Genomic DNA, 10727 nt, shown 5'->3' with positions numbered 1-10727 from the left:
CTGTCAGAAAGATCATGGGTTGCTAAAGGGCGAAAAATTCTTTCAAGTAGACGTGCAATACGAATTAAATATGTGAAAGGTAATAATTTGTAGTTCAATTGTCTTTCAAGCATGCTTAAGGTACTACTTCTGCGCCATACTTGGAGACAAGAGCATTGAAGCATTAAACAACTGATGAAACCGAAAATTCTCATAAAATCGCCAACACAGTAAAAAGGGATTTTTATGTGGATGATGTGTTGACAGATGCTGATAATGTTCAAGAGGGCTCTGAGCTAGTAGTTAAAATGAGCCAACGCTTAAAAAAGGTTTGTTTCAACTCTACAGGTGGTCCATCAACAAAAGGTTAGCGCTAGAAAACAAAAACATAAAGATTCTAAGAATAAACTTAACTAAGGATAACAGAAAATAAAATATAAAGAGGCTTTACAGTATTATTAAAAAGCCAGATGAGATATTAACGGGATATCTAGTTACGGAAAGTATTGAGCGGAATTTTATTCATCTCCGATGACCCATTTTTGAAGGACTGCGAAGCGAGATTGAAGGCTTTCAAGTACCATTTAAAGCGTTGTATGAGTAATGTAAACTTAATTTTAGAAGTGTTTCTAGTCAGTAAGAAATAAAATTGAAGGAATCCCTAACAGCCGTTCTATTTCTCCTCTGTCAACTGATCCAAATGATCTTGAAGTGTTAACAACTGCACATTTTTCGATATATCGTTCAGACAAACACCCTTTGAGAAGGATTTAGTACTTTATCAGATAATAGACTTTCCCACTGGAAACGTGTAAGAAAACTGACTCAATTCATTTGGAAAAAGTGGTCGCATACTTATTTAAACAATTTCTAATAAAAGAGTAAGTGGATGTACGCTAAGAACAATGTAAAAAGAGGGACTTTAGTTATCATTAAAGAAGATAATATGCCTGTTTGTAGCTGGTTATTGGGAAGAGTGGTAAAAGATTTTCTAGGAAGTGACAAAAAATACGAGAAGTAAACTTGAAGAGGAAACATGAAATATCTAAAAGAAGTGTTTCAAAGATATGCATTTTGCAGTTTGAGAATAATGTTGGAACATCTCATCTATAACTGTTAAACTTGTATGTGAAGTTTTAACTGTGCTATGATTTATTCAACTAATTGACTTTCTTTTCTTTTTATTGAACCTAGTAGGCTCAAGAGGTAGCATGTTACGTCAGGAGATTTTATGTTATATACAGTTATAATGAAGCACTGAGGCGTATGCCGAGCAAAGCTTGCAGTGAAGAGGTTCCCAAGTATACCGCCTGTTTGGAACATTGAGTGAAATGCAACTTCCACTGCCCTAAGCAGTTGTTACGAGGAATGTGAAGTTGGTAGAAGAGAACCCGTGTAACCTAGAGTCTTCTAGCAGAAATAAAAGGATTATACTTCATCTCAACGTTGTGTAATTTTATTTTTTCGAACCAGAACCTACAATGAAACAACGATTCCCAATTCCTTTGATGAAATATCTGTATCGTATGTTATTCTAGTTTCGGAGTTAGAAGCTGTCCACAGGTTTTCAAGCTCTACAAAATTACAAAAGTTTTTGAAATTTCATTCTTGCTCCACTGATTTTATGGTCTTCTTTAGATCTTCGGAAAATTTCTTCTTTATTCGGACCTTCTGATAACTAATCGTCGACATACATCAATTCGTTTAACATCAAATAAGTGCCCAGATACATAGTGGAATATTGCTTCAAGTGGAATTTAATTACGGTAGCTAAAAGAAATGGGCTGGAAGTAATCCAGACAGACTCTGATCATTCGTAGAATTTTGAGTTCAATATCAGATACATTATCTGGTATATCGTCTATCCAAAGAAAATGTACAATATCACGATCAGTTCTAGACTAATTTGAAGAAATGCCACCTCAATATCAGCAATAAATGTCATTCGGCTAATTCGAAATTTAAATATGAGCTTTAAGAGATCTAGGTTTAAGTTTGGTCCAGGATGCAACAATTCACTTAACAAAAGAACATGAGGAGAAGCATTGAAAACAATCCTTAATTTCATTGTATTCTTATCCTTTCAAATGACAGAGTGATGTGGTAAATAATATATCAGATTCAAATCTGTTTCGTTTTTCTCACTTGGTGACTTTACGATTTCAATATTAGAATATTCTTCTTCACAGATTTATAGTTGGCATACAAGGATGGATTCTTATAAAATCTTCGAAATAACGAAACAAGTCTTTTCTAAACATTATCATAATTATTTTCTAAATTACCAGAATCATGTTCTGGAGGAAGTTGTACTTCCTAACGGCTTTACTTAAAAATCAAACCTGATTCGAAACTTCGAAGAGTATCTTCATCAGAAATGGGCACTTTTATGGATATGGGCAAGTGATTCTGGATACGTAGGGATTCTAATTCCCCAAAACCTTTTAACTGAGACTACATTAACTGATACTCATCAACACTTTTCATACGAACAGCGTTTAAAACTCCAACGGATGATGGTTTGATGTTTAAAGAAGAATATGTAAGTCGAACTTGAATGCACCATAACGTCGGTGTACCTATTAGCATCACCGAACTTAAGCGTTTTGTTTTACCGGAAATTATTTTCCCCAAATAATCTGATCCGATTAGTATTCCGATTTTATCATTATTGTATTCACCATATATTCATAATCAGATAATTTAATATTTAAAGATTGTGTCTGTTTATTCAGCTCCTGGCTAGGAAATTCTATTAAAGAATCACAAATTTCTGGTGATCCTAATGCTTCAATAGTCAAACATTTACTTTCGTTTTAATGTTACATAACTGGAATTTAACCCTATATCTTGCAGTGTTAATTACTGTGTTGCTGTGACTAAACGCATATAAATTCAAATTTCTTTACCTACGGTAAGCAAATTTAATTTCTTCCATAAATTTCCATGAATAGATGTTCGTCGACTTCCTGAATCAAGTAAACAAAAAACTTTCGTTTTGATTCCTCTGCCAAGAACAGTGATCCGGAATATTTGTAGAAAAAAAATTTGTTTACCAATTTCTTTCTTTTCCGGCATTACTAATGTCAATACTCTTTCAGAGTTATCAATGGGATTAACCTATTCACATAAAGAATCATTTACAACTGGATAAGCCTTTTTACGTAACCCCTATCTGTTTTGTTGCCTTTTACGGCATACACTACGTTCAACCTTAACTCTGAAACATTTTATAACACAAGATATATGTACCATTTCTTTTAAGGGTATCCTTCTTTTGCACTATGTTAAATTTATCACAATCATCTGATAAAGTTTATCACGAAAAAACACACAAATTTTCAACATTAAGGCTGCAGCCGTTAATTGTTTCTTCAGACTTTTATTTTAAATTTCATACGATACGAACTTTTCTTTATTATGTTTATTAGCGCGAATATATTTATCTGTATTTTTTGAATAAATATTATCGCAGTCCATCGATTTAGTTGAAAGAAATAAACGTTCTCTAGATTCAATTTCTTCCTTTAAAAAGTTTAATAAATCCGTTATTTTATTTTCTTCGGCATCAGACTGAACAGATGTTATGGATTGGAATGAGGTTTTAAAATATAAAAAGTTTTCAGAATATTCACAAAATAAAAGATTGCTGCATTATATTGAAAACAGGCTTGTATGAAGAAGTTGTAAATGTCTTCCCTCAAGAAAACGGTTTCAATATATTTAGCTAAAATTGGTTAAAACGTCTAATTTTCTTACTTTTAATGTCTTTTTTATCATTCATCCATTTTTCGGTTTTTATTCGAAAATTATATAATTAAATTTTCTATCTTTCATCCATTTTTATACTTGTTCATTACAAAAATTTAATTTGCCCTCATTCGATCCTTAATGTATTTTTAATATAGAATTTGTCCTCGTCATATTTTTATGTTTTTTTTATAATTTGTTCTCGTTTGATCGTTAATGTATTTTCTAAATTTTATCATTTTTCCATTGTTATCATTTTTCCATTGAGAATTTTCGATTTGTCCTCATTCGATCCCAAATGTATATTTAATACAGAATTTGTCCTCGTCCTTTTATACATTTATATATAATTTTTATTAAAAAATTGATTTATCCTCAATCAATCTTTAACGTATTTTTAATATAGAATTTGTCCTTATCATTTAAAAACCTTAATAAAACGTTTTTATCATTTGTCTCTATTAAAAATTTTCCTTAATTTGAAAACTGTGACGGTGAATGTTTGGGAAATCTCGGTATCTTTACAAATTCTTAATTTAGAGATGCCTTTTAATTTTAATTTTTGTGTCATCTGTGCTTATTAGAAAATTAGATTTTTCTTTTATTTCCCAGATTTTCTCTTCGTACGATCATCTTATACCTGCTCGTAAATTTAAAATACATTTCCAGTCTAACATTTCAGAAAGGCACTGGCTTTTAATGTGATGGCAACAAAAACGTCAGAAGAGCACAGAAGGTTATAGCAGATGATCTTACGTGTGGATCTCGAGTTATGCAACGTAAAATGTTCAACTGTAATCTGTTGTGCATATATTTGTGCCAGGATATTTTAATAAACTGATAAAATATATACTCTGTTAAAAAGTATTTCTACATGACACAAGCATTAATGAAAAGTGGAATAGTTATTATTTTGTCCGAATATTTTACGAAAATTGTGGAATTGCTAAAAAAAAATGTTTAAAATGATAACAATTTCTTCACAAAATAAAACAGTTATCCCTGAAAAAGTTTTCATTTTATGGATATTTTGTCTCGCCATTTACACTGCTAGATGAGGAAGTAATCGATAATTCATTCAAAATATTCAAATAATGTTAATAATCTCTCATAAAGTCAGTGTTATGTTACTCTCAAAGTACTCATAATTTTTACAAGGTTTGTATTAAGAAATCCTATTATTTATCTTTATTGTTTCAAACTTCAATTATACAGCAAACATTGAAAAGTATATGCAAATTTTTTAAATTGAAGGTAAAGGGAAAGTATGAAAGAGAATCTATGATTTTTCTTGTTAAAAAAGATTTCTGCAATATTTCCAGTCCTTGCTTAATTGATGTTCTAATAATTAAAATAATATGCATGATTCTTATCACATTTAAATTTTATTACATTGCACATGATTTGTATCACATTTAATTTCATTACATTGCACATGATTGTATCACATTTAAATTTTAGTACATTACACATGATTTTATGACATTTAAATTTTATTAAAGTAGGTATTTATAGAGCAGCTTCTACAAGTAACAATTCTTAAAGTTGTTTAGAAAGTTATTCATGCAAAATATTTTATGATAGTAAATTATTCAAAATTAAAGGCAAAGTTTATTAACAAAATAGAAAGGCAATACATAGCATATAAACAATTTATATACATTGGAAGGTTAATATAATAATATTTTTAAGACAACATTGAATATATAGCATGATACACAAATTAAAAAAAGTGCGTATGAAGGAAAGAGTTTCTGCAAATTTCTTTAATTGGTAAACAAAATACACCGATAAACTGCTATTTAATACACGATTAAAAGAATAGAATATAATACTGTTATAAAAAAATTGACTTTAACGTTGCAATGTTGTTCAACAGGGCATTAACAAATTACACTACTGTGGGAGAAAAATACTTTACATTCATATCGAAGCATTGTATTCTCACAACAAGCTATTTATTAAATATTTACAAAACTTGAGAACTTATTTTTTGTTTGCTTCTATTTTCATAAGCTAAATTAGCTGTTTTTTAATGCTTTTCATGAGACCATGAGCAACAATTTCTGCTTTTTCAAATGCAAAAAAATTTTTTATTTTGAAAAAGAAGGACTTAGCGTCACACGAAATGCATCGCAGTTTTTTGAAATACTTTGTATATGTCAGTTTGGGTCGAATGAATTACTTCCTTGAGGGCTAATTCTCTACTTGTTGAGGATCTTCGCTCTAAAAATTTATTTACTGTATCTGCCTTTATTAGATTTTTCTTTTCTTTTAGAATATCTCATTTACCACTTTTAATTTTACATTTCTTGTGAATTTTTCCCTATATTTTGGTAAGATAAAATGGATCTATTTATGTACTATTTTAGTAATTTTTATGAGATCGTTCCCTTCCCCCCAAGTTATGCTTTTAATAATTTAAATGAATGTTTTAATGTTTTCCACCAGCACGTTTTTATTCTCTTATAAAAATATAATTATTTTATCGATTTTCTTCCAATAAATTGCTGAAAAACTTTATAACTTTTCATTATTTAAAAATAACGTTATTTTAAGCAAAGAAAACTTTGTAAATCTACGTTATTTAAAAAAAGCAATGCAATTCGTAAAGGATTGTTATTAATTTCACGTCCCGAGTGAGAAGAGAATCATGAAGTAATTTGATTGATGTATATTTGATAATTTTCAATTTCTTCCTCTTATTATAAAAGGATTATTAACTAATTTCATACACTGAGAAGGGGCAACCGAAATTACAGAAATCCAAAGCAAATTAGGAACATAATATTAGCCACATGCCCAAACAAATTTTCCAATAGTCACATAAAAATACTAATTAAAAAAACAAAACATTATAACTATATTTTGCCTTATTTTGTGCTCTGATACACTTACAGTTGTTATAATTACAGCAAGAATTACGAATATGAAAAATATCATTTCACTAATAAACATAATTAATGTAAAAATTTGACTACAAGTTTAACATAATGAAAAATTAGGTACTTTATAGCTTTTGTTTTGCACAAATTCTTCTAATTTAGTTTTAAGATTTTGCATCAAAATTGCAAACTTCTGTTGATAAGTATTAAAATATCTGAAGTAAAATAAAAATATGAGAAAGAATGCTTTGATACAGACAATCTAAGCCTCTGTTGCAACATATCTTGTAATTCACTTCACGCAAAAGAAAGAGAGAACATATTCAATGGGAAAAGGCTATAATTTTCAAATATCGAAATTTCATTATATGTGTGACGGAAAGTATTTGTTTTTTGAGTAAATTTGACTGATAATAAATATTTCTTCTATCACAGTAGCCACATTTCAAGTGATTATCAACCAGATGTGGTTAATGGTTATCGTATTAGACGACACCCTTTTAGATCATTTAAGCTCTACTTAAATGGTGTATGGATATGTTTATGGATATATACAGTTAAACGAAGCTTATGCTAGTCTCGAACATTAGTTATTTACGAATCATACTGATGACATAAACTGGTTAAAATGTATTACTTGTTGCAATAAGCACATGTAAAAATTAGAATTTAAAATTTTGTTTGAAAATATAAAATGTTTTGTACTTTATCTGAACACATTTTCGAAAATATCTGCAAGAAGTTTCCTGCGTAACCATCTAGATATTTGTTTCGTGTGTGAGTTGATTCATCCTACAAAGCGAAGCTTATCATACATTTAAGAAAAACAATGTTTAATTGTTTTGACATGTTTAGGAATATTATTTATATGAACACGCTTATAAACACATTTACTATCTTGTTTATTCAAGGAGGAAGAGACTCATTTACTTCTCCAACTAATGATAAGGATAATAAGTAGAATCATAACTTTCTGAATTTCGGATGAGACAGGTAATAATGCTGGACGCAGTCGCAGCTGTCAAGAAAATCATGCGGACTAGAAATAACGAATATCACATCACGTATTTTGAAAGAGAACTAACCTATTGCATATGACGTCCAAGCAATATTTGTTTACGAGAATTGAGAAATAAATTCATTAAAGGAAGAACAATGAACCGCTATGTAGCATCAAATGGCGAAAACAAACCCTTGATATTTCTTTATGTGGATTTCAGTATCTCATGCTTCTCTCATGAAAGATTTCCGAGACGTCTATTCGAATTACTTAAGATGAAGCGATTTTTCTGTTATTATTTTGTATGATAATTTACTTGTCATTTTCATACATTTGTTTGCATTATAGCACGAAATGTAAAACTATGAGTATTGTTATGAGAATATCCAGTATGTACTGACGTAGTTATCATGGTAGTCATCATTTGGTGAAACATATATTTGTTACCATCCTTTGGAATGGATTTCAATATGAAACATTTGACTCCCAAAAGGTAAATCACATAGTTCTAAAGAGTGAGAAGCTCATTAAAAGGTGAAACATTATGGTACATATTTTGCTTAAATATCAGTATGAAACAATTATTATGAATATTTAACTATATTTTTCATTTGACGACTGAGATGCATAACCTTTTTATTATAATGTACATAAAGGAGAATAAATTATTCAAAAACATTAATCATAACTAGTTCCTCATTTAAGGATACTGATATTTGACAAAGAATATTATATTTTTGAGACTTGTGTTATCCTAATTGTGCTGCGATTTGATGAACTTCGCAAAGTTTTAAGCATGCTTAAATGGTTTTGTTTAGACGGTTCTGTGGTGCAACAAAATAAATACTTCCTGTACTGTACACGGAATACTCCACTGATGAAGTATAAAGCAATGGGATTTAAACAGCTGTTAAAAAATGTGAGTACATATCCCAAAATCTTCCAAGCATGCCAAAAGTGTGAGTAATTATCAATAGCATTAGGGTGAAAATAAAACCACATCATAAAAACATGACTTGGAAAGAAGCAAACAGCGAACAGAAGTACGAAAACGAGGACAAGTTTAGCAACTTTAGTTCGTCTTCTTCGCTTCTGAATATGACTATGGTTGGTTCCAAACGAATCTTTGGATGCCGAAAACAAATGTCGTGCCATGAGCGCGTAGAAAATTGCTATGAGACCAAGCGGTATGGCGTATAACAATAAAAATTTAACCAAAACCATCGTTTGTGGATACCAGGGTTTCATATCCTCTGGAAATGGGTAACAAACATAAATTACATGGTTAGGGGGTAAATTTACTTTCCAAAGGAAAGAAAAATGAGCCCCAGGGATTGCAATTGCTATGGCCGCTATCCAGACGATAACAGCAAGTACAAGAGTAACCGTTTTACCACTGTGCCCAGTTAACTTATGGAGTGGTTTCACTATAGCAATGTATCGATCAATACTGAGCAAAGTAAGAGTAAGAACTGTTACTCCTGATGATACTTCTTTTAGAAACTCGCTAAGTTTGCAAATAAATGTTCCGTAAGGCCAGCTATCGAATGTATAGATTGTACTTATGAACGGGACTGTTCCAACTATGACTAGAAAATCTCCAATAGCTAAACTGATGATATATGTGTTGGGTATACTTCGCATGGATTTGTTGCGAATGAAAATGAAGATCAATGTCCCGTTTCCTAGCAACCCAACAGTAAATACTAGAACAAATACCAAGGGAACAATATAAGTTTCTGGACGTGATTCATAAGGAATGTAAATACTGTCTTCCTCTTGCGTATAGTTGATGTCGTATGATCCGTTGGTTGAATAGTTAAGAAAAAGTGGAAGAAGTGTTTCATTTAACTGATTATGCAGTAAAAGTGTCGAAAATCCTTTAATCCTGTTTTCTTCATTCATCTTCAGAGTGAGAGGTCGAGTTGATTAAGAAAGATGCATCTGAAATGAAAGGAACAAAGTTATCTCGAAGGTGAAAATTCAAAAATTTAAGTTATGAACAAGAAACTGTAAACATTTAGCACTAGAAGTAATAGATATTTACTATTAAGATAAACTGAGTTGCAATTAAGTGCCTTCAGTAGATTGCTTTTTCGAGATTACGACCACTGATTTAATCAGACTATAAGTCTCTAATATTATTTAAGGTATAATATATAATAAGCAAAATGTTCTCACATTAGCATAAGAGAAAATTAAATTTTCTACAAAGACGTGAATTAACTGGAAGCAACACAGTATAGAAACAAGGAGTAACTACCAAAAAGAAAAGTTAAATAAATGCGATATTGAAGTAAAATATGACTCTCTCTATATGCATGTAAAGTAGAAATGATTTAAAACGGGCCTGATTAGTTTATTTTTTGCTTCAGCAATTTTAAAAGCATGTCGTAAGCTACCACAGCTATAACCTTCGAGTATTACTTATTAGGCACGAGGAGATATATTGAAGGTTAAAAAAATATTCATTTCATGACTAAAACTCATTCATAGAAAATAATTAACTGGGTTTATTGAACGTAAGGAGCATATTTCAAAAATGAACATATCAGCAATTAAGCATTTAAAAATATACTAGAATGAAAGATAAATTAATGAAAAATTTTTAATTTGTATATTATGTATCAGTCTTTCAAAATTAGGAAAGTACATTCATCAAAATATTTTAAGGTGTAAGGATTATGTTAATTTTATTAACAGTTAAATTTCAAGTTAAAGTTCCTTTTCTGTCAAATTCTTAACTGCAACTTACTACTTCCGGCTAGAACGTAGTTTTGGAATCTTGCTTAATATTTAATGAGGAGGAGCGGTATTTAAACCATGAAGTTACTTACTGAGTGAGAGAGAATCAGAGTTTCTGATTTTTTGGCCACGTCTGCCTTTTTGGCCACTCTCTCTCTCAAAGCTGTTATTACGCTCGGCCGTACTCAGGCCCTTGCTAAGCTTCGTAGTCAAATAAGTTAAAGGGCCAACTCGATTTGAACCTTGATAGCTTCGGCTATATTTCTTCAGTTAATCTTAGTTTTAGTTTAATTCTTAGTCTTTTAAGTTCAAGCCCAAGTGCGGGCTTTGTTTGTACACTCCCAGGCGGAGTTTTGTTAAATCTTATT

The 10727-nt window shown here is 30.5% G+C and overlaps 1 pseudogene across 2 annotated transcripts in view; it reads right to left on the bottom strand.

Annotated features, from left to right (window-relative positions):
- Positions 1 to 5020: 5020 nt before the first annotated feature.
- LOC118185872 (neuropeptide CCHamide-1 receptor pseudogene) overlaps positions 5021 to 10727 on the bottom strand; it is a 127401-nt pseudogene continuing 121694 nt past the window's right edge. For both annotated transcript variants that reach the window (XR_015038887.1, XR_015038886.1), the window contains exon 3: positions 5021 to 9558. The product of XR_015038887.1 is annotated as a neuropeptide CCHamide-1 receptor pseudogene, transcript variant X2 (transcript). The remainder of the gene's footprint in view (positions 9559 to 10727) is intronic.

The sequence above is a fragment of the Stegodyphus dumicola genome, chromosome X2, assembly GCF_044657685.1.
Source record: "Stegodyphus dumicola isolate Sdum_Otavi_A_Nest chromosome X2, ASM4465768v1".
Lineage (NCBI taxonomy): Eukaryota > Metazoa > Arthropoda > Arachnida > Araneae > Eresidae > Stegodyphus > Stegodyphus dumicola.
The sequence above is the reverse complement of the archived record's forward strand: the minus strand, read 5'-3'. Positions and strand labels throughout refer to the sequence as shown.